The sequence below is a fragment of the Heptranchias perlo genome, chromosome X (assembly GCF_035084215.1).
Source record: "Heptranchias perlo isolate sHepPer1 chromosome X, sHepPer1.hap1, whole genome shotgun sequence".
In the NCBI taxonomy this organism is placed as follows: Eukaryota; Metazoa; Chordata; class Chondrichthyes; order Hexanchiformes; family Hexanchidae; genus Heptranchias; species Heptranchias perlo.
Genome location: NC_090370.1, coordinates 26,217,290 through 26,241,785, shown reverse-complemented (window position 1 = coordinate 26,241,785; position 24,496 = coordinate 26,217,290). Strand labels below are relative to the sequence as shown.

At 47.2% G+C, this 24,496-nt stretch overlaps 1 protein-coding gene and 1 non-coding gene across 2 annotated transcripts in view; one reads left to right on the top strand and one right to left on the bottom strand.

The window, feature by feature from the left end:
- The window catches only part of LOC137306868 (uncharacterized), a 244,784-nt gene that overhangs the window by 73,292 nt on the left and 146,996 nt on the right, over nucleotides 1–24,496 (top strand). The gene's annotated exons all lie outside the window — the stretch shown is intronic.
- trnar-ucg (transfer RNA arginine (anticodon UCG)) lies at nucleotides 17,512–17,601 on the bottom strand. Its single transcript is given in 2 exon segments — nucleotides 17,512–17,547; nucleotides 17,565–17,601. It is a non-coding gene; the product is annotated as a tRNA-Arg (tRNA).

The following is a 24,496-nucleotide window of genomic DNA, read 5'->3' as shown; positions in this document are numbered from 1 at the left end:
TGTGTCTCTGTGCTCTGTGAGTGATAATGTACTTACTGTGTGTGAGAAGGAGCTGGCTGCACTGACTGCTCCTTGTGCCTCGGGTGGAGTAAACATCACACTGATTCTGGGTCCTTCAAGGATTTGACTGTAGGAAGAAAAAGTAACTCTTGTAACTCAAGAACAGGTGAAGTGGAAAATACAAAAGTGATCAATTGAATCTCTCCGTTAATAATCATTATGTGGAGATGCCGGTGATGGACTGGGGTTGACAATTGTGAACAATTTTACAACACCAAGTTATCGTCCAACAAATTTATTTTAAATTCCACAAGCTTTCGGAGGCTTCCTCCTTCGTCAGGTGAACGGTGTGGAAATGAAATTTTCGAAACCTTCGCATTTTAAAATCACAGAACAATGCCTGGTGATTACTGCCCGTTGCCAAGGCAATCACAGTGAGCAGACAGAAAGGTGTCACCTAAAAAGGCCACTGAATATACAAACCCCCCCAAAAAAAGAGAGAGAGAGAAGGAACACAGTCAATGACCCGTTATATTAAAAACAGATAACATTTGTTCGCTGGTGGGGTTACGTGTAGTGTGACATGAACCCAAGAACCCGGTTGAGGCCGTCCTCATGGGTGCGGAACTTGGCTGTCAATTTCTGCTCAACAATTTTGCGTTGTCGTGTGTCTCGAAGGCCGCCTTGGAGTATGTTCACCCGAAGGTCGGTGGCTGAATGTCCATGACTGCTGAAGTGTTCCCCGACAGGGAGAGAACCCTCCTGTTTGGCGATTGTTGCGCGGTGTCCGTTCATCAGTTGTCGCAGTGTCTGCATGGTCTCGCCAATGTCCCATGCTCTGGGGCATCCTTTCCTGCAACGTATGAGGTAGACAACGTTGGCCGAGGCGGCCTTCGAGACACACGACAACGCAAAATCGTTGAGCAGAAATTGATAGCCAAGTTCCGCACCCATGAGGTCGGCCTCAACCGGGATCTTGGGTTCATGTCACACTACACGTCACCCCACCAGCGAACAAATGTTATCTGTTTTTAATATAACGGGTCATTGACTGTGTTCCTTCTCTCTCTCTCTCTTTTTTTGGGGGGGTTTGTATATTCGGTGGCCTTTTTAGGTGACACCTTTCTGTCTGCTCACTGTGATTGCCTTGGCAACAGGCAGTAATCACCAGGCATTGTTCTGTGATTTTAAAATGCGAAGGATTCGAAAATTTCATTTCCACACCGTTCACCTGACGAAGGAGGAAGCCTCCGAAAGCTTGTGGAATTTAAAATAAATTTGTTGGACTATAACTTGGTGTTGTAAAATTGTTTACAATTAATAATCATTGTAATAACCACAAATGAAAACCAGCGATACAAACATACAAACAGTGTCAGTGTCTGACTCCACTGCAGTACTGCAGCACTCAGCTTCTGCACACCAGGTGTGTTGGGCTGTTTGACAACAATTTGGTGACATCCAGACACAACACAACCCCTGCACTGATCCATGAATGGCACTACCCGATGGGGCGGGGACCTTTGTACAGGTCAGGTTTCTAATACCCTCCACCATGGAACTAACCGTTCAACCGAAACACAACAGCCGCTGTTTAAAACGTGTTCACACTTGTCACCTGGTGCCTGCAATAGATGCTCTTTGTATCACTCCCCATATCCTTACTGTCCGGCTCTGTTTCCACTGTTCACTGTCCAATAACAATAAACAGGGTGAGACTGGAACTAAACCAGGAACATTTCACCACTGGTTTGGGGAGAGAAAGCAGCAATGATTTCAAACAACCTGCTCTTCCCATTCTGTCTCCCTCACCCTGGACACACACAGCCCGAGAATGACCTCTTCCTTCCCCCGCTCACTCCATGTTCCGGGAGCAGTTCCTGATCCACTCCGCCTCTTACAAACAGCCCCCGGACTCAATGCCGATCTCTGAGCCCATCTGCGGACACGGTCCCGAAGCGATGAGCTGCTGTAACGAGGCTGCTCTTTGCTCCCTTCCCCCGGGGGCCGTGATCTCTCCATTCCCGGCTGATTTTAACCATCTTCATCCGCTCACTGAGGGAATGGCGCCCACAGGCCGAGCTGGGGGAGGGGAGCGCGCATGCGCTCTTCTGCTCACCAGCAAGCAGCGCTGGGGGCGGGGCTGAATCGCGCATGCGCAGATATCTGGTTTAATTCGCAATACCAAAATCGATGGAAACTTTCCCCAGTTGGAATTTTTCAGAGTCTGAGCAAAGGAAGTGGGGGAAAGTTCAGAGGGAATGGGGTCCACAGGCAGTGCAGGAACAGGCACCAGAATGGGAAACAGATGGGATTCCACCAGTGCCGAACGCTGGAATCCAGACTGACTTTACAATCTCTCACTATTCAACTGGATGTTTCCATCCCTGCTGTTTCTCTCGGTATCTTTTTATGGTAAAGGGTCAATCAGAGATAACGTGGACGGCTGTGAAATGAGCCAATGGGTTCTGTTTATTCTTGGTCCCTTTACTGATAAAGTAACGCGTGAACCCGAAACTGGAGGGAGGATTTTTCAAACCAATCCTGGAGGAACATGGGAGGAAAGCGGGAATCGGTGTATTTGCTGGGACTGTGTAGGATTAATATCAGACAGCAACAGTCCCAGATTAATATAATCAGAGTGAAACTCTCGGCCACTGAGATTAATAACGAACGGACCTGATCTGCAAAACCGAATATAGTACAACAGGCAAGAGAGGGTTAAATTCGGCCCACATTGTTTTGTCACTCTCTGTACTGTCCTTGAGTGTGGGATTAACAGTGTGTCCGTCTCTGGTATATCCATGAGAGATAAGAATGCATCTTCTGTCTCTCCAACGGGATTTTCTGGATAAAACGCAACTTTACAGGTCAGTCTGGAACTGATACTGTGGCACTGTGCCTCTCCGCTCGCTCTGTCACCGTATCTGTCTCCCTTTCTCTCTCACTCTCTGGTGCTGTATTTGAAGGTTGGATACAGTTATTGAGGGTGATATGAACACACTGATCGGAAGTGTAAGACTGAAAGTGTGTGTCTCTCTCAAGTGCTGGACATGAAGGTGGAATACTGTCTGATATAAAACAGAGAGAATGGGGTGTCCGAGCCTCACTGTAACTGGGGATGTGTTCGGCTCCAGTCCAGTTCATGGTCATTTTCTTTTCACAGATTCAGGGCGAGAGTCTCTGTGAGACGGTAACACTGGCGGAGAAACTCCGCGTCACAACTCAAACCCCAACATATGAGATTCTCCAATAAGGTGTTTGTAAAACGCTGAACCCGTCTGGGAGGGGATATGTGGGGAGATAGAATCGGGTGTGGGACTTAAATGGAAGGAGACGGTTTGACTTGTTATCGAAGGGACTGTATTTAGTCAGGAATATTACTGTCTGTTAATTGTAACGGGGCTTATTTAAAAGCTCCGGGTTCCTGGGAATCCTTGAATATGAAGCCCGAATCTGTCAGGGTTTGTGCGGACCGCTGTGTTTCGGTTCAATTATCAATAAACGGTTTGAAATTGGCGGGTGGAGAAAGCTGGAGGTGGAGCTGGAAGATCAGAGGCCGCTCTCTGCTCTGTCCGTCACTCTGTCTCCTCCCCTCCCGCCCTCTCTATTTGATTCCCATGTGGAACCAACGCGGGTCGGTGGACTCGAAACACGGTTTACTGGTCAACAAGGCGAAAGGCGAATAATATTTCTGATCTCCTGGGGACCAGGCCGTTCACTGTCATTTGTTTCTGTACAGAGTTGCATTTCAGTGATTCCCCAGTGAGTTTGATGAGTTATTTGAATAATCCAACAAAATAGAACAGAAACGGAGCGAAGCGCTGAATCCCACTGATGTGGAAAGTTTAGTCGAGCAGTTCTGGTGATGCTTTACGAGCCCAGCATGGCAAGTAGTTTAAATAAGTACAACAAATCTGGTGATGTGTGGACTGGGGTCCATAAGTTACCGTTTAAAGTCTCGGAATGTGGTCGGTGCCCCGACTCCAGTCCCATTAATACCTCATCTCGTCCACAACGAGAAAAAAGCAGCTCAAACCAACACTGGTAGCATGATATCAGCGTCTCCCTTCAGACAGTAACCAGCCCTTTCACAGATACAGTGGGTGGCTCTGAAAAGAGCCTTTACATCGAGTTACATCGAAATTACGACACAGAAACAGGCCTCGATATTAGGCAGCGCTCCATCCTGAGCGATGGTCACATCTCACAGCAGCTTGTTGAGCTCCTCGTCGTTGCGGACGGCCAGTTGCAGGTGTCTGGGGATGATGCGCGTCATCTTGTTGTCGCGGGCCGCATCACCAACCAGCCCGAGGATTTCAGCCGTCAGGTGCTCGAGCACAGCAGCCAGATAGACCGGAGCTCCGGCACCTTCACATTCAGCATTGTTCCCCTTTCACAGGACCTGTGAACACGGCCCACATGGAACTGCAGTCCTGCCCAGGATGAGCGAGACTTGGCCTTGGCCCGAGTTTTTCCACCGGATTTTCCTCATTCAGACATTTCCACAATCTCACAAACACTTTCACAAAGAATGAAGAAATCCTCCCCAACTCGCCCTTCTTATACCTTCTGGAGGAGTACAGTGGGGCCACTTTTGATCAGTCTCTCTCGGAGTGTTTACATTGCCCCCTCACGCTCACTGATATTCTATCTTTCAACTACTGTAATATTTTCCATTCGCAATATTGCTGTTCCTCCTCCTTTCCCTACTTCTCGGTCCTTTCTAAAGATCTTTTCGACTTGAATATTAAGTTGCCATTTGTGCCCAGTTCGTACTCAGGTCTCCAGAATGATTTAATGAAATTACTTAATGTTACACAATGGCTGATGTGAGTTGCGGCAATGTGTATTTCCAGCTGGTCAAGTATTGCAGGGATCGACTGTCTCTTCAGTCCGATATCAGGTGAACAATTACTGGCTGTTGTGTAATTTCCATTGATTGGGGCTTGGCGTCATCTACTGGACGGAAACGGGAACTGCGACAGAGCGAGAAAGGATCCGTCAGAAACCAGTTCAACTGAAGAAAAAAATGCAACAGCCTGCAGTGGATGTTCAGGATCTGATGGTTGGGAACCATTTTATTGATAACTTTTTTCGGCGATGGTGGTATGGTGGTGATTATAGTTGCCTTCCAGCAGTTGATCCGGGTTCGATTCCCGGCCATCGCAATTCAACGTTCACATTAATCCGCTTTCTTCAGAAACTCTAAGTTTGCAGTTCAGCTGCATTTTGTTCCCCAAACAGAAACTGGTATAATTGGAGTGAAATGTTTTCAACAATGATTTATTTTCCCAACAGAAGGAATAGAGGAAAAACATACTGGAAATAGTGAGTTACCAAGGGTCTAATGAGAGTGAGGAAGGCAAATAAAATATTCGTCTTCATTGCAAGGGTGTTGGAATATAAGAGTAAGGAGGATTTGCTGCAATTTTACTGTGAGGAGATATTGTGTAAAATTGGTCTACATTCGCTGGAGTTTAGAAGAAAGAGAGGTGATCACATTGCAATGTATAAAATTCTTCGACGGCTTGACAGTGTAGTTGCTGAGAGGCTGATTCCCCTGGCTGGAGAGTCAAGAACTAGAGGTCATAGTCTCAAGATAAGGGGTCGGCCATTTAGGACCAATATGAGGAAAAAAATCTTCACTCAAAGGGTTGTGAATCTTCGGAATTCTCTCACCCAGAGGACTTTGGACGCTCAGCCGTTGAGTATATTGAAGTCTGTGATCGATCGACTTTTGGATTTTAGGGGAATCAAGGGATATGGTGATCGGGCGGGAAAGTGGAGTTGAGGTCGAAGATCAGCCATGGTCTGATTGAATGGCGGAACAGGCTCGAGGGGCCGTCGGCCCTACTCCTGCTCCTATTTGTTCTGTTCTTATGCAGAGAACCTTATATCCCAGTGTGCTGACGAAACTAAGTTAGGTGGCACAGTAAGCATTATAGATGGGAGCAGAAAGTTGCAAAGGGACATTGATAGATTAAGTGAGTGGGCAAGACAGTGGCAGATGGAGTTCAACGTGGGAAAGTGTGAGGTCATCCACTTTGAAACTTAAAAAGATAGATCAGAGTATTTTCTAAATGGCAAAAAGCAAGGAACTGTGGGGGAGGATAGAGATTTAGGGGTCCAAGTACAGAATTCACAAAAAATATAAGGTGAAATGGAGATTAAATTTTGATCTTTATCTCAAGGGAACTGGAATAAAAAGGAGTGGAAGTTATGTCACAGTTATACAGAGCTCTGGTTAGACCTCATTTCGAGAACTGTGTTCAGTTCTGGGCACCGCACTCTCTTTAATGCTTGGACTGTGAAGGGTTTTTTCTCTTTGGGATTCTCTGCAATGGGAGGGAATAGGAAAGGGGTTGGTCCGTTCGGATTTTTTTCCAGTGGCAGTGAATGAGAAGGGGTTTGGTCCATTGGGATTCCTTCTGCGTGCTCTTGCGTTGATTGGGAGACCTGCATGTTGCCAAATTGCTTTGTGTTTAACTTTGTGCCCCCTCGTTTGAACCCTAAAAATAAAAGCATAAATGTAATGGAACATGGAAAGGAAATTCGTCAGATATCAGGTTATCAGCGGAGCTTATAGGGCAGGTAACTGCTTGCCAGAGAATGCTGAGCCCGATTGGCAATATCAGCTCACTGCCATTAAATGGGTACGGTCGAGAAAATCAAATGAACCACAACTGGACATTAAATAAGAAAAGGGCAAACAATTATTTCATAAAGAGATGAAATGTCACGGGCAGTTTTGTAATCAGAACTTGTGATTGCGTGACATTGATTGGTTGAATGTTGGACTGAAGTTCACATTCACGTTTTTATCAGGTAATTTCCGTTGGGCAGATGACAGACAGTCATTTCATTCTGTGGAGCGATGACCTTGTTCCAGTGGAATAGTCATTCTGTTAGGTTTCGTGTTTCCGAGAATCAACCAGGACGCGCCCTTCCTCGCCGCCAAAGCCACGGTGAGTGGTGCTGGTCTGGGCCCAGTATCACGGGGAAATGAGTCAGGGGCGGCTTAATCACCAAACCTTAATTTCCAAAATTTGATCATTTTATAATAAAACAAAGAAGTTCAAAAACACAGTTCTCAAACCCATCTCCATCCGACAATAAAACCAACATGTGTGAGTACGTCGTCTGCAACAGGAAGTTCGAGAAATGACGGACAAACTTCTGCCATGTGGACCAGGCCTGAACCGTCCACTAAGAAGAAAACCAAATCGTAGACGAGGCAGGAGAGTGAGGCTTTTTTGAAATGTGGTTTCATCAATTGTGCAAACTCAAACCATGATCCAAAGCCCCAGTGTGTTATTTGTAGCGAGGTGCTTGTAACCGAGAGATTAAAACCGTCAAAATTAAAAAGACATTTTGAAACAAAACATGGGGAACTCTTTGATCACCCGCTTGAATATTTTCAAAGGAAGCAACGGGGATTAAATTTATCAGCACCAGTTCTTAATCGGTCAACTGCTCTGAATGATAAGGCGCAACTGGTGTCATATTTGGTCGCAAACCGTGTGGCAAAAGAGAAAATGGCCCTTACAGTTGCCGAAAAACTTATTCAGAGATGCTGGAAGAATTTCAGCATCTCTGGATATGGTGCGGAAATCTTCGACGAGAAGCCTGCTGAAAAATTGAGAAGCGTTCCTCTCAGTGACAGCACAATGTCTCGGCGAATATGTTCTATTGCTGAGGATTCAGAAGCCAAGATTATTACTCGGTTACAGTCAGCCGGGGATTTTGCGATCCAACTTGACGAGAGTGCTGATATTTCAAATTGTGCAACACTGTTCTTCTCTGTGAGATATGTCGGGCAAGATGACTTTTTCGAAGGTTGGCTGTGTTGTCTAACTTTACCAACAAATGCAACAGGAGCACAAATATTCGAAGCACTGCACGTGAGTGCAAAAGACAAGGCTGAAGCGTTTGCAACCATCTTCAGGCAGAAGTGCCGAGTGGATGATCCATCTCAGCCTCCTCCCGATATCCCCACCATCACGGAAGCCAGTCTTCAGCCAATTCGATTCACTCCATGTGATATCAAGAAACGGCTGAGTGCACTGGATACAGCAAAGGCTATGGGCCCCGACAACATCCAAGCTGTCGTGCTGAAGGCTTGTGCTCCAGAACTAGCTGCGCCTCTAGCCAAGCTGTTCCAGTACAGTTACAACACTGGCATCTAACTGACAATGTGGAAAATTGCCCAGGTATGTCCTGTCCACAAAAAGCAGGACAAATCTAATCCGGCCAATTACCGCTGCATCAGTCTACTCTCAATCATCAGCAAAGTGATGGAAGGTGTCATCGACAGTGCTATCAAGCGGCACTGACTCACCAATAACCTGTTCACCGATGCTCAGTTTGGGTTCCTCCAGGACCACTCGGCTCCAGACGTCATTACAGCCTTGGTCCAAACATGGACAAAAGAGCTGAATTCCAGAGGTGAGGTGAGAGTGACTGCCCTTGACATCAAGGCAGCATTTGACCGAGTGTGGCACCAAGGAGCCCGAGTAAAATTGAAGACAATGGGAATCAGGGGGAAAACTCTCCAGTGGCTGGAGTCATACCTAGCACAAAGGAAGATGGTAGTGGTTGTTGGAGGCCAATCTTCTCAGCCGCAGGACATTGCTGCAGGAGTTCCTCAGGGTAGTGTCCTAGGCCCAACCATCTTCAGCTGCTTCATCAATGACCTTCCCTCCATCATAAGGTCAGAAATGGGGATGTTCGCTGATGACTGCACAGTGTTCAGTTCCATTCGCAACCCCTCAGATAATGAAGCAGTCCGAGCCCGCATGCAGCAAGACCTGGACAACATCCAGGCTTGGGCTCATAAGTGGCAAGTAACATTCGCGCCAGATAAGTGCCAGGCAATGATCATCTCCAACAAGAGAGAGTCTAACCACCTCCTCTTGACATTCAACGGCATTACCATCGCCGAATCCCCCACCATCAACATCCTGGGGGTCACCATTGACCAGAAACTTAACTGGACCAGCCATATAAATAATGTGGCGACGAGAGCAGTTCAGAAGCTGGGTATTCTGCGGCGAGTGACTCATCTCCTGACTCCCCAAAGCCTTTCCACCATCTAGAAGGCACAAGTCAGGAGTGTGATGGAATACTCTCCACTTGCTTGGATGAGTGCAGCTCCAACAACACTCATGAAGCTCGACACCATCCAAGATAAAGCAGCCCGCTTGATTGGCACCCCATCCACCACCATAAACATTCACTCCCTTCACCACCGGCGCACTGTGGCTGCAGTGTGTACCATCCACAGGATGCACTGCAGCAACTCGCCAAGGCTTCTTCGACAGCACCTCCCAAACCCGCGACCTCTACCACCTGGAAGGACAAGGGCAGCAGGCACATGGGAACAAGACCACCTGCACGTTCCCCTCCAAGTCACACACCATCCCGACTTGGAAATATATCGCCGTTCCTTCATTGTCGCTGGGTCAAAATCCTGGAACTCCCTTCCTAACAGCACTGTGGGAGAACCGTCACCACACGGACTGCAGCGGTTCAAGATGGCGGCTCACCACCACCTTCTCGAGGGCAATTAGGGATGGGCAATAAATGCTGGCCTCGCCAGCGACGCCCACATCCCGTGAACGAATAAAAAAAAACATGACTGTATAGATGGAAAATACAAATTGGACTGGGCTAATTGCAAAGGAATTCCAAGTGATGGAGCAGCAAATATGACGGGTAGAAATAGTGGAGTCATGAGAAGAATATCTGAGGCAGCTGATCATGATGTTTGGAATCACTGTTTCATTCACCACGAAGATTTGACGTCCAAGGGGATTCCCCCTGATCTTTTGGCAGGAATGAAGGAAGTAGTGAAAATTGTTAATTTCATTCAAGGAAGCTCACTGAAGTAAAAGCTTTTTTGAAGCGTTATCCTGAGAAAAGGGAGCTGTGCTCACTCATTTACTGTTTCACATTGAAGTACGATGGCTGTCACGGGGCAGGGTGCTTACAAGGGTGTAAGAACTCAGGAAGAGATTCACATTTTTCTGGTAGAGAAACAGTCTAACATGACAAATTTGTTTTCCGATGACAGTTGGTTAATGAAGTTGTCATACCTGGCTGACAGGTTCTCAATTTTAAACGATCTGAATTTGAAATTACAAGGAAGAGGCAATCATTTGTTTCGACATTGTGAACAGATACAATCTTTCAAAAATCATTAGAACTGTGGCAAGCCGGAGTGAAAAGTAATCGCCCGAGCTATTCCATGTTCCCAACATTGTTACAACACACTGAGGAGAACAGCATCAATGAAGAAAAAGGGAATGAAATGAAATGTGTCATACAGTTCCATCTCGCTGCTCTGTCTGATCATTTTAGTCGCTACTTCCCTGCAGAGAGGTTTGAAAATTTGAAGGCAAAGTGTTGGGTGAAAGGTCATTTTGTTTTCGAAAACCCTGAATCAATAATGAAGCGAAACTTGATGCCTGAGCAAGAAAACGAGCTGGTGCGACTCACCTGTGATTGCACAATGAAAACACGCCACAAGTGATTCAGTTTCTCATCTTTTTGGATCAGTATTTTCAAAGAATATCCTCTGTTAAGTCAGATTAGTGTTCTGTTTTTGCTGCCCTTCACAACAACCTATATGTGCGAACTTGGATTTTCGACTTTGACAAGGTTAAAAACAAGAGAAAGAAACCGACTCAACAGCGCACCTGATATGCGTGTGGAGCTTTCATCGTGTGATCCAGATTGGAACGAGATCATGAACAAGCGACAGTCCAACCCTTCACATTAAGAAAGTGAAACTCAACCTGATCTTTTTTTACTTTATTAATATTTTTCAAGTGACGTCGATGTCTAATTTTAGTTATTACTTGAAGTGAAGTGAAGTGAAGAGCGAGCATTGATTGTCCTCTATTGGGATTTGATGAAAACTGCAGTCAGAAGATATTATTGTTTTGGGTCCCTGGGGGAAGTGTTTTTCTTTCACTGGGTCACGAGAAAAATAGTTTGAAAAACACTGTTCTACATTGTACGGTCAGTGTCTGTTCAGCAAACCGGCTCTGAACTCCTCAGTCTGCATTTCGAGAAACGGTTCTGTGCGCGACGCCGGCAATAAAACACTGAACGACGCCCGGCGACTAATGGCGGCCACCGGCCCCACATTCCCCGCGCCCCAGAAACCCCTCTATCTCTCCAAGGCGCTGCATTTCCGCTCAGACGGCGCAAGCTCCCCAGGCCCGCCCCGCAGACTGGGAGCGCCTCTGCCCTGTCTCTTGTCTCGAGTCGGACTCGGTGGAAACGGGAGAAGAAATCGGGAAGCGGCGGGTTGGACGTGGGAGGCGCTGGGTGATCGGTTTAACACATGTCCGGGGCCCCCGCCCGCCAGTCCGCCGGGTCCCCCGGCTCTGATTCAGGGCCTGAGCAGCACTCGGTGTTGCTGAGACTCCGCTCAGTGTGAATGCAGGTTATTGTTGATCTGCCACCGTTGGCCTCAGATTTGCCGGAGAGAATCAGCCAGAGACGGCGGCTACCGATGGTCGAAATACCGGCAGGTCGCTGTTTCGGCTCTCAACTGCAGAATTACCACTTGGCCGGGTACTGGAGGGCAGACAGTGACTGGGGCCGAACCCCACCATCACGCTGCACCTTCAGGAGAGAAAGGGAGAAAATTAGAGCCTGCAATGAATTTGGATTTCAAACAGTGAGGACGTGTCAAGGAGATAGAGTGTGTGTGGGGGGGATTTACAGATTAATAGGAACAAGGAGGGAGAGTGTGGGACGGGGGATTTACAGCTGAACAGGAACAAGGAAAGAGTGTGTGGGACGGGGGATTTACAGCTGAATAGGAACGAGGAGGGAGAGTGTGGGACGGGGGATTTGCAGCTTAATCGGAACGAGGAGGGAGAGTGTGTGGTACGGGGATTTACAGCTGAATGGGGACAATGAGGGAGAGTGCGAGACGGGGAATTACAGCTGAATGGGAACAAGGAAGGAGAGTGTGTGGGACGGGGGATTTACAGATTAATAGGAGCAAGGAGGGAGAGTGTGGGACGGGGGATTTACTGCCTCATTGGAACAAGGAGGGAGAGTGTGGGACGGGGGATTTGCAGCTTAATCGGAACGAGGAGGGAGAGTGTGGGACGGGGGATTTTCAGCTTAATAGGCACAAGGAGGGAGAGTGTGTGGTACGGGGATTAACAGCTGAATGGGGACAATGAGGGAGAGTGCGAGACGGGGAATTACAGCTGAATGGGAACAAGGAAGGAGAGTGTGTGGGACGGGGGATTTACAGATTAATAGGAGCAAGGAGGGAGAGTGTGGGACGGGGGATTTACAGCTTAATAGGAAAAAGGAGGGAGAGTGTGGGACGGAGGATTTACAGCTTAATAGGAACAAGGAGGGAGAGTGCGAGACGGGGGATTTACAGCTTAATAGGAACAAAGAGGGAGAGTGTGGGACGGGAGGTTTACAGCTTAATCGGAACGAGGAGGGAGAGTGTGGGACTGGGGATTTACAGCTTAATAGGAACAAGGAGGGAGAGTGTTGTGGTACGGGGATTTACAGCTGAATGGGGACAAGGACGGAGAGTGCGAGACGCGGGACTTACAGCTGAATGGGAACAAGGAGTTAGAGTGTGGGACGGGGGATTCACAGCTTAATAGGTATAAAGAGGGAGAGTGTGGGACGGGGGATTTGCATCTTCTTGGGACTATGGAGAAAATAATGTTCCACACAAACTGAAACTGTCTGTTCTGAATTTCTATCCTGTACTTACAGTGATCACTTATATAATTTATGAGGATCGATGCATAGACTAGGCTTGTCTTTACTTGATTATACAAGATTAAGGGGTGATCGAATTGAGGTGTTTCAGATGATTAAAGGACTTGATAGGGTCGATACAGAGAAACCGTTTCCTCTGTTGGGAGAGTCTAGAACAAGGGGGAATCACCATAAAATTAGAGCTGGGCCGTTGAGGGGTGATGTCAGAAGCAATTCTTCACACAAAGGGTAGTGGAAATCTGGAACTCTCCTCACTCCAAAATGCTGTTGAGGCTGGGGGTCAATTGAAAATTTGAAAATTGAGATTGATAGATTTTTGTTTGGCCAGGGTATTAAGGGTTATGATACCAAGCTGTGGCGGAATGGTTCACTCCTGTTCCTATGTTTCCAGATGCAGCCACCCGCAATAAGGTTGTGGATGGCAAGGTCCTTGTTCACAAGTGAACGGACATCTGGTGGGAGATGCGGAGAGAGGAGAGAACTGGTTAGGGTGTGTCTGTAAATGAAGGAGAAATGTTGACGGGTCAGGTCGTGACTGTAAATGAAGGAGAAATGGTGACAGGTCAGGGAGAGTCTTTCAATGAAGGAGAAATGGTGACGGGTCAGGGAGTGTCTGTAAATGAAGGAGAAATAGTGACAGATTAGGGACCGTCTTTAAATGAAGGAGAAATGGTGACTGGTCAGAGAGAGTTCGTCGCCAAAAGTGGGAGATACCACAGATGGACAGCTTACCGGCAGCAATCGGGAGGGACGGAATGTCGAAATGAGGGGGAGAGCATAAACACCCAGCCAGTGTCAGCATCTTCAGGAGAGGAGAGGGAGGGGAACCACTGAGTGTGGAACTGAACCCAGTCAGAGCCTTGACCATCGTGCTTGGGGGGAGAGGGGTGAGAGAGGGAGAGGAACCAATGAGTGCAGAACTGAACCCAGTCAGAGCCTGGTCATTCGTGGTGGGGGAGGGGGAGAGGTGAGAGAGGGAAGTGAAACAATGAGTGCAGAACTAAACCCAGTCAGATTCAGGACTTTCAGGGGAGGAGAGGGAGGGGAACCAGTGAGTGTAGAACTGAATCCAGTCAGAGTCAGCACCGTCAGGGGAGGAGAGATAGGGGAACCAGTGAGTGTAGAACTGAACCCAGTCAGAGTCAGCACCTTCAGGGGAGTAGAGGGAGGGGAACCAGTGAGTGTAGAACTGAACCTAGTCAGAGTCAGCACCTTCAGGGGAGGAGAGAGAGAGAGAGATGGGAACCTTCACCGTGTCGAGCTTCTTGAGTGTTGTTGGAGCTGCACTCATCCAGGCAAGTGGAGAGTATTCCATCACACTCCTGACTTGTGCCTTGTAGATGGTGGAAAGGCTTTGTGGAGTCAGGAGGTGAGTCACCCGCGAATAATGAATAAAATTAAAACTAAAGAAAAAGGCGTACGCTGAGTACATCGACAATAAAGGAAAGGATGGGAAAGGGGAATGTGAGAAGATTGGGATGTCTTACTGCAGTTATACAGTGCCTTGGTGAGACCACATCTGGAGTATTGTGTGCAGTTTTGATCTCCTTATCTGAGGAAGGATGTCCTTGCCACGGAGGGAGTGCAACGAAGGTTTACCAGACTGATTCATGGGATGGCAGGACTGACGTGTGAGGAGAGATTGGGTCGATTAGGCCTATATTCAATAGAGTTTAGAAGAATGAGAGGTGATCTCATCGAAACATATAGAATTCTAACAGGACCAGACAGACTGGATGCAGGGAGGATGTTCCCGATGGCTGGGGAGTCCAGAACCAGGGGTCACAGTCTTCCGATACGGGGTATGCCATTTAGAACAGAGACGAGGAGAAATTTCTCCACTCAGAGGGTGGTGAACCTGTGGATTTCTCTCGCACAGAAGGAAGTTGAGGCCAAGCCATTAGATGTATTCAAGAAGGAGATAGATATATTTCTCAATGCTAAAGGGATCAAGGGATATGGGGATAAAGCGGGAACAGGGTACTGAGTTGGACGATCAGCCATGATAATTTTGAATGGTGGAGCAGGCCCGAAGGGCCGAATGGCCTACTCTTGCTCCTATTTTCGATGTTTCTATTGATCACAGAGACCAGCAAGGTGGGCAGGACATTGGAAGGAGAGATCGAAGAAGATATGAAGACATTTAAGACATGAAGGGAATTCAGGAGAAACTTCTTCACCCAGAGAGTGGTGAGAATGTGGAACTCACTCCCACAAGGAGTGGTTGGGGCGAACAGCAGATAAAGACATGAGGGAGAAAGGAATAGAAGAATAGGGTGAGATGAAGTTGGGAGGGAGGAGGCTCGTGTGGAGCTTAAACACCGGCATAGCCTTGATGGGCCGAATGGCCTGTCCCTGTTCTGTACTCTCAAAGTGATTCCATGTAATTAACCTTCACTGCTCTCGGGGGAACAACCCGAGCTTCTTCAGTCTTTCCCCGGAACTGGAGTCCCTCATCCCTGGCACCATTCTAGTCAATTTCCTCGTCACCCACTCCTCAGTTTAAAGAGCTGCTCCTCCTCACATGTTGTCCCCGCAAACCCCCGCCCCCTACCAAGCCCGAGGGCACTGAGCCCATGTCCAGCCGAGGTCAAAGGCAAGAAGTCGAACCTCAGCAGCAGGCCCGAGCTCGAGCCTGGGATTTTCCTAATCTCTGGGGCTCAGCGCTGGACGGTGCATTAGCCCAGCCGTCTGAGGGAGCTGTCCCCCGGCTCTCTGAGTGGGGACCCAGGGGAGAATATTGGCAGGAGGGAAATATTGACGTTTTTTCTTAAACTTTGATTGGTGACTGACCCGTCTCACCCACCCCCAGTGTGAGGCAAGGCAGCCACGTGACCAAAGAGGCGCAAAGACCCAAAGGAGCTGAACAATAACCCAAAGACAGCGCGTGGGCCGGGATCGTGACGAGCGCGGTCACACAAACTGGCCAACCTTGAAAAACAACCTTGATAAAGGGGTCTCGTGGTTCGACGAGTGATGTTTTAACAAGCTGACCATCTGGAATTCTTTGAAAAACAACTCTGTTAATCTAGAAGGGTCTCATTAATATTGTTCCGTTTGCAGATTGAGGTTCCTGCACATAAAGACCCCATCAGAAGGCTGGTCAGCCTCACCCTCCCCAGCGAGGTGGGCGGCCTGAGGAGGCGAGGTCTGATTCCCCCATTCAATACTCTCGCCCAGTCTGTCAGCCATCTGCGCACACCCATCCATAGTTACGCCGGTTACCTCAGACACAGGCGGTCCATGCTCTCCTACCCGCTCATTACCTCCAACACACACTCTCCCCCCCCAAAACCCGAGCCTCCCAGACCCTCCCCTCTCACACACACACACAGATTGTCTGTCTCTCTCTCTCTCTCTCCCCCCCGCCTCCCATTGGCTGTCATTCTCTCCCTTCCCCATGTTTGACCTGACGCCATGATGTGGTCCTGAGTTAATGTTGAGGACTCCCAGGGACACTCGCTTCGAGATATTTATGACTGTGCTGCCATCGCTGGTTGGTCTGTGCAGCCGGAGGGACAGGAGCTCCCCAGGGATGGTGATGGAAGAGTCGGGGACTTTGGCTGAAAGCTCTGATTCGATGAACATGGCTGTGTCAGGCTGTTACTTGACTTGTCTGTCGGACAACTCTGGCCAATTTTTGGCACAAGTCCCGAGATGTTGGTGAGGAGGACTTTGCGAAAGGAACCGCTGGGATTTAACATGAGCGAAATGCACCAGCTGGGATTTGAACTCAGAAATACTTCGGTTGATCAGACAGGTGTTTTAACCACCAAGCCACGGCACCCACATAAATTTAATTATTTCCGAACGTTATGTTATTGATACATTTGCCAAGCCACTTTGTTGCGCCTTCTCCCTCAATACGTCTGCGCAATAACATCTATCTTTTGTTCGTCGGTCTCTGCAAGGGAAACCATGGGTATCAGTCATGATCTTCTCTTCCTTATCCCCTGTCAGTACATCTTATATCTCGCTCTATTCATCCTGTTGTATTCCCACACACTCTGCAGACTATCTGGTCTTATCCTATTGCATTTCTCATCTCTTCCCACAAAATGTTGGTGAGTAATGCCTGTGAGACACCAGGCCCTGACCTCCTCCTGTGGGTTACCTCCGACAAATATTGCACAATAGTTTAATGTGTGTGTGTTTTGTATTAGGAAATGTGTATTAGCGCTAGTCTACTTGGTGCATCTATTCTCACACAAACGGCAATGCAACTTCAGAGCATTTAAATTTTAGAAAGTCTTACTTGATAAGACAAGTGTAAGGAATCTTACAACACCAGGTTATAGTCCAACAGTTTTATTTTCAAATAGAACTGTTGGACTATAACCTGGTGTTGTAAGATTCCTTACATTTGTCCACCCCAGTCCATCACCGGCATCTCCACATCATGGTTTATAAGACAAGTTGTCCCTCTCCATTTCAACAAAATATAAACAATCCAGGGATACAGACTTAAAACACCGGTGTCGGATTGGTATTAATAGCTTTCAAGCCCATTTTGATTGCACAAAACTTATGGAGGGCCATAACAAAAGTTCAATACAATAACGACACGGATGGGATTCGGACCCATATCGTGCACCCAGATCTACAATTTTGAAAATGTGGAGTCAATTTCTGAAAGCAAAGTAATTTCGGGATTTCTGTTCCATCCGACTGTTCGAAACGGTCGGGTGCAAAACATTTCGGGCGCACGTCGGACAAATTTTCACCCAGCGAGTAAAACGACCGCGGCAGGACTCGAACCTGCAATCTTCTGATAACAACTCGAGTTAATACCGAAGTCAGACGCCTTATCCATTAGGCCACGCGGCCGATGACGAATTGATTCACCAAATGATCCTAAACGCTGGGCAGAGATGGTTCATACACTGCTTGTCTCTTTCTCTTCCTTTCGCTTTGTTGACGTTGTTCATTTGTTGTTTTCTCTCTTGCAGCAAGTTGGCTCCACTGTTTCCGACTGATCCGGAAACTGACAACTGAACTCCCGCTGGGTCTCCGAGAAACCGACAATCAGAATAAACAATGTTCAAATCTTTGATCAAAACGTTTTGCCTTTAAAGCAATCGCTTTCGCACTCAGTCTGCAAAATAAAGAGACGGGAAATAAAACAAAGTCAAATCGGGAAACGGAAAATGTACACGGAGAACAACACCGAGCGGAGAATGTGAACAGAATATACTATCCAAGCCTGAGGGGACCAGTGGCCTCATTCTTTCCTGTAAAATACGAACAATCCCCAATTCCGCCGGGTGAGATTATTATTTGCTGGTTTTCTTTTTTTTTGGTAAATATAAACGCGGACGGGGTCCCGCACCACGGGGTAAAGCGCTCAGTGTTAATGTTAATATTGAGCACGGTATTCTATCCGTGTAATAATAAATTCGCGGGTTTCTTGCGATATGTTCGACTGTGTCTTTAATCAGGGCAGGGAATATTTTGCTGGTTTAGTGATATTCATTTTTCAGGAAATTAGTGAACTCGTCTCGAAACATGAATTTTCCAGTTTCTGTTTCGCTAAATAGAGTTGAGGTGCAGATCAGCGATGAGCTGCTGTGACTCCGCCGCGCCGGTTTAACCGGAATTCGACGTTTCACTGAATTGAAGTGAACCGTCTCAATCCGGTTTATTTCTAACATTGTTTATTTTGAGTGACAGATTTATCGAAAATTCATTGAGAGTTCAGTTGTCAGTTTTCTGATCAGTTGGAATCTGATGAAGATAAAAATAAGGAAAGAAAAACATTACAAAGGTCCAAACTCGAACTGATAGGGTAATTAGTTCTCCCTGCTACCCTGTTCAATATTTATCCCTCCAGTCACATCACTATAACACATTATCTGGTCATTGTCACATCGCTGTGTTTGGGATCTTGCTGTGTGCAAATTGGCTGCCTCGTTTCCTACATGTCAGCAGTGACTGCACTTCAACGAGTGGTTTGTTGTCTGTAAAGCGCATTGGGACGTCCGAGGTGTGAAGAGGGCAATCTAAGTGGAATCGTTCTTCCTGTGGCCCCATGTGCCAGGTACCATATCCGAATCCTGTCGACTGGCACACACAGGAAACGTTGGTGGGGGGGGGGGGGGAGGGGGGAATTGGACCAGTGCCGTTTTTGGGCGCAGGTCACGTGATGCGCTGTTACTCCGCGCCCAATGACTCTTGGGCACGCAGGACGCAAGATCCGGCTGGCCCGATGACTCACCTGCATTCAGTGTTCCATTCCGGGCCTTGCACGTGGGATCTTTGCAATTCACACTTTCCACCGCCCGGGGGAGCTCAATCTCTTAAAGGGAGGATGTTTCTTCGAAATCGCTTGAAGGCAGCTGGGACCTGTTATTTGCTGAAAATAACAGTCCACTGTCTAAACGGAGTCTGAACAGAGATTAGACGTTGTACACGTAAAACATAGATGCAGGTACATCCCTATGTTTGCACACTGATGAGTTATGTTCAAACATTGAATAAAAGTTATACACCACCAAATCCCACATCCTCCGATCTGCACACCAGACCTCACCAATCTGCCGATCTGAGTTGGTACCAGTCCTGGAGGGTGCATGCACCAAGGTTCTCTGCTGATGCTCAGAGTCGGTGGTGCAGGAGTCGAACAGAAGGAGGAGCATGATGTATCCGCAGGGGTGGGTGAGGGCAAGAGGCCCTCCAGACAGATATCCAAAAGGCAGTTGGAGGCAGCGGGGGACGAATTCAATGCCAGGCGCACAACATTATGAACATGGATGCAGTGCAGGAAGAAGTTCAATGCTTTGACATGAGTGGTCAAGCTGAGTGAGGGCAATTCTCAAGTTTCATCTCCGACCAACTGCACCATGCAATACACCCCCCATCCCCCAAATACCAACAAACTCTTTCCATCAGTACTCAACTCTTGTAACCAGAGGATTCCTCTCACTCTTACACATTACCACTGTTGCAAGCCGCCCACCCACAACTCATAGGTGACACACGCTGGCAGCTATTTAACAATGACAGGCACATCACCCAGACACACGTCCCGCTTTCTTGCAGGTGAAGGTGGCGCATATCAGGAGGCAGCAAGTGGCAGTGGCATTTAGATATGTACCTGTGACCTAACTCCATATACCCGGCTTAGCCCAATATCCCTTATTACCCTTGGTTCACAGAAATCTATCAATCTCAGATTTAACATTCACAAGTGAGCTGCCATCAACTACCATCTGCAGAAGTGCGTTTCAAACGTCTCCCACCCTTTGCGTATAGAAGCCGAGGTTAAGTGAACGCAACACACCTGGAGAAAAGAAAAAGTCTGAAGATGTTTTGCAGATTGAAGCTAAATATGAATTTATCCCAATTCACGCGATGTCATGAATGCAGAAAATGCTGCTGCATTGGGTGGTAATCGAATGCCCGCTTCCCGTGTGGCAGGCAAGAATTGGACCACAAAAACACCAACAGCCGAACGGCAATTGGCTGCATGTATCCACTTGGAAACCTGTCTGAAAGAACATACAACCTTCCAGGCCGAAAATGAGTGTGTTTAATGAGAGTATTAATACCACGCGGCCTTAGCAGCGTAATCGGTCAGCACGCGGTATTATATAATAGTATCAGGCTCGAGGAATGCCGAAGTGTTGAGTTCGATCTTTTGCTTCTGAACATTTCCACCGGAGTTCAAGGTCCAGCTGGTCTGTTCCATTGAGCTTCTCCTTCTTACTGTTCTCATGTGGGCACTTTGGGTCCTCTGGCCGGCCATATTGAAATAGCAGGTGTGAGTTTAGTTGTTAATCGGCCGGAGAGAGAGGCGATTTGCGACAGCATGAAATGGCAAAAGAGGCGGCACGAGATCTTTAAATCTGAAGAACCGAACACACAATTCTTCTTTTCTTGAAACAGGCATTCTTCTGTTTGAAATGTCATGTAAAGAATATGGGGATCGGGCGGGAAAATAGAGTCGAGGTCGAAGATCAGCCATGATCTTATTGAATGGCGGAGCAGGCTCGAGGGGCCGTGAGGCCGACTCCTGCTCCTATTTCTTGTGTTCTGATGTTACAGCTGACCTGCTCCTCGTGGCTTCGCTGTTTGTTTTGCAATATCCAGCCCCACCTATCCGCTTGATCCAGTTTGTTGCTCACACTTTCACATTCAAATGGTTTCCAGTCCCTGGTTGTTTAGATAAAAATAGCGGAGTGCAGAAGGTTCATCGTCCGCAGGAAGACCAGCGGTGGAAGGAATGAAAGCAGCGATTTTGCTTCGCCACCAATGAGGAAACGCTCACTTTTCCTTTATTTTTCGTTGTTCTCTCTCAGACCAAACTTTGGGGAAAATGAAGCGAACTTCAGTGACTGTAAAATCACCAGGGGTTCTGGCTGCACAAGATGAAATTGGAAACATCGGCATCTGAGAGGCTGAAATGGTTCACATTGTTCCAGAGTTTCGGTTAAAGGCGGCACGGATTGATTTGGAGCGCTGAATGTCTCTGCATTCTACCGCCCACGTCGATGATGCTGGAAGTGTCTGCAAGGAGTGGGTGGGATGAAAAAGAGCGGAGCTGCAGGCGGGAGCGGACCTGGGAGAGAGCGCAGGACTCGGAGACTGCTCAAGGCCCAGACTCGAAGGCCGACCCGCACTCCGAGCGGCACAGAGGCAATCGGTGAAAAAAAACAAGCAGTGACGTTACAGGTGATTGGCCGGTGAGTCTTCGATTTTTTTCTCTGAGTTTGGAAATTGGGTAAAGTTGAATTAAAAGCTTGAAATGTAAAACTACTGGAAGCTCATTAAAATTAAAGCTTAAACTACTTAACTCGAGTAATCTTACCAAAAATAACCGTAATTTGTTTTTGCTTTGTTCACGTTAATCTAATAAATTAAGGCATGGCAGGGCAGCTCAAACCTGTCGAATGCACGACCTGTGCCATGTGGGAACTCCAGGACTCTTCCCGTGTCCTGGGCAAGCACATGTGCAGGAAGTGTCGTCAGCTGGTGGAGCTCGAGGTCCGGGTTAGTGCAGAATTCCCCTGAGGGCATCTCAATCTTCAACCAGTATTCAGATCTGGGTAATGGTGAGGGAAAGGGTTCCTCAGGGGAGTGCAGACAGAGCCAAGTCCAAAGCATCATGGGAGGCTCAGCTGTAAAGTGGGGGGAGGAGAAAGGTCAAGAGAGCAATAGTGATCGGGGATTCTATAGTTAGTGGAGCAGAAAGGCGTTTCTGCGTCCGCAAACGTGATTCCAGGATGGTATGTTACCTCTCTGGTGCCAGGGTCATGGATGTCACTGAGCGGCTGCAGGACATTCTGAAGGGGGAGGGTGAACAGCCAGAGGTCGTGCTCCATATCGGTACCAACGACATAGTGAAAAAGAGGGATGAGGTCCTGCAAGCAGAATATAAGGAGTTAGGAAATGAGTTAAAAAGCAGGACCTCAAGGGTAGTAATCTCAGGATTACTCCAAGTGCCACGTGTTAGTGATTATAGGAATGGGAGAATAGATCAGGTGAATGCGTGGCTGGAGGGTTGGTTCAGGAGAGAGGGATTTAGATTCCTGAGGAATTGGGACCGATTCTGGGGAAGGTGGGAACTGTACAAGCCGGACGGGTTGCACCTCAACAGATCCGGGACTAATAGCCTCGCAGGGGGAGTTGCTACTGCTGTTGGCGAGGGTTTAAACTGGAGTGGCAGGAGGATGGGAACCTGAGCGGGGAGTCAGAAGAGAGTAAAGTTGACAGAAGTAAGAGAAGGGAGGACCCAGGGGAAATTTACATTAAAAATAGTACAAATACTTGTTCAAGAACAAGTGGAAGGGAAAAGCGTGGAGCAGCAGAAAGAAAACGTACTTTAGATACGACAGATAAAGTGAAAACTAGAAGGTTTAAAGCGATTAACCAAGCATCAAAGCTGAAGGTCAGGCGAGGGTGTGGGCCCACGGAGTATGAGGAATTAATTAAATGAACTACAGGCACAAATTCAAATTGGAGGGCATGAAAAGATAGCTATTACTGAGACATGGCTGCAGGATGGTCAGGATTGGGAACTAAATATACCAGGTTATAAGGTCTACATGAGAGATAGGGAAAATGGAGGAGGTGGAGGAGTAAGCCATAGTGATTAGAGATGAAATCACTTCAATGATCAAGGAGGGTATAACGAGGGGTAGACAGGCAAAAGAGACCTTATGGGTTTAATTGAGAAATAGGCAAGGATCCAAGACTATAGTGGGAGTTGTGTACAGGACCCCTGGCAGCAGCTCTGAAGTGCTAGATTGTATAAATGCAGAGATTAGACAAGCGTTTAACAAAGGCATAGTGGTCTTAATGGTGGATTTTAACCATCACATAGATTGGGAAAATCACACCAGCAACTGTCAGAAAGGTAGTGAATTTATTGAGTGTGTCCGGGATAGTTTTCTGCAGCAGTATGTCCTACAGGCAACAAGGGGGCAAGCCATTCTAGATTTTCGAATGAGGAATGAACCAGATTTAGTTAACAGCTTGACTGTGCGAGAACATCTATCCAAAAGCGTTCATAACATGAACGAGTTCAAGGTAATATTTGAAAGGGAAAAAAGTGAATCAGCTGCTAAGATTCTAGACTTGGGTCAGGCCGACTTCAATGTGATGAGACAGAGACTGTCCACAGTAAACTGAGCAAATCTGTTAATGGGTAAAACGACTGATCATCAGTGGGAAATGTTGAAAGAAACATTGAACGTGATACAGAATCAGTTTATACCCCTGAGGTGCATCAACTCTACTTGCCAAAACAAACCAGCCATGGACAACTGAAGAGGTAAGGGACAGTATGAGACATTATGAAAGGGCATACAAAAAGGCAAAAAATGGCACAGATCCTGGCGAATGGGAAAGATACAAAGATCAACAAACGGTCACAGAACAGATAGTAAGAGCTACAAAAAGAGAGTATGAAAAGAAACTCGCAATGGATAACAAAACCAATACGAAAAACTTTTATAGTTATATTAGGTGAAAGTAGATGGTCAGGAGCAGTGTTGGCCCCTTAAAAACTGAAAGTGGGGATATGATAATTGACAATGGAAAAATGTGGACGTGTTGAATAATTACTTTGCGTCAGTATTTGCAGGAGAAAAAGAGGATAGCTTCCTGGAAATCGCAAGAAAACTAATATTGAATCGGGGACAGGGACTCAATAAAATTAAGATAAGTAAAATAACAGTAATGAAGAAAATAACAACACTAAAGAGTGACAAATCCCCAGGACCAGATGGTTTCCATCCCAGGGTTTTAAAGGAAGGAGGTGAGCACATTGCAGATGCCCGAACTATAATCTTTCAAAGTTCTCGAGATTCAGGAACTAACCCTCGAGATTGGAAAATTGCACATGTCACTGCGCTTTTTAAGAAAGGAGAGAGAGGGAAACCAGGGAATAATCGACCAGTTGGTCGAACATCTGTTGTGGGGAAAATGTTGGATTCTATACTTAAGGATAGAGTGACTGAACACCTCGAGAATTTTCAGTTAATCAGAGAGCCAGCATGGATTTGTGAAATGTAGGTCGTGTCTGACAAAGCTGATTGCATTTTTTGAAGAGGTGACTAAAGGAGTGGACAGGGGAATGTCAATGGATGATATTTATATGGACTTCCAGAAGGCATTTGATAAAGTCCCACATAAGAGACTGTTAGCTCAGATCGAAGCCCATGGAATCGAGGGAAAAATACGGACTTGGTTCGGAAGTTGGGTGAGCGAAAGGCGACAGAGA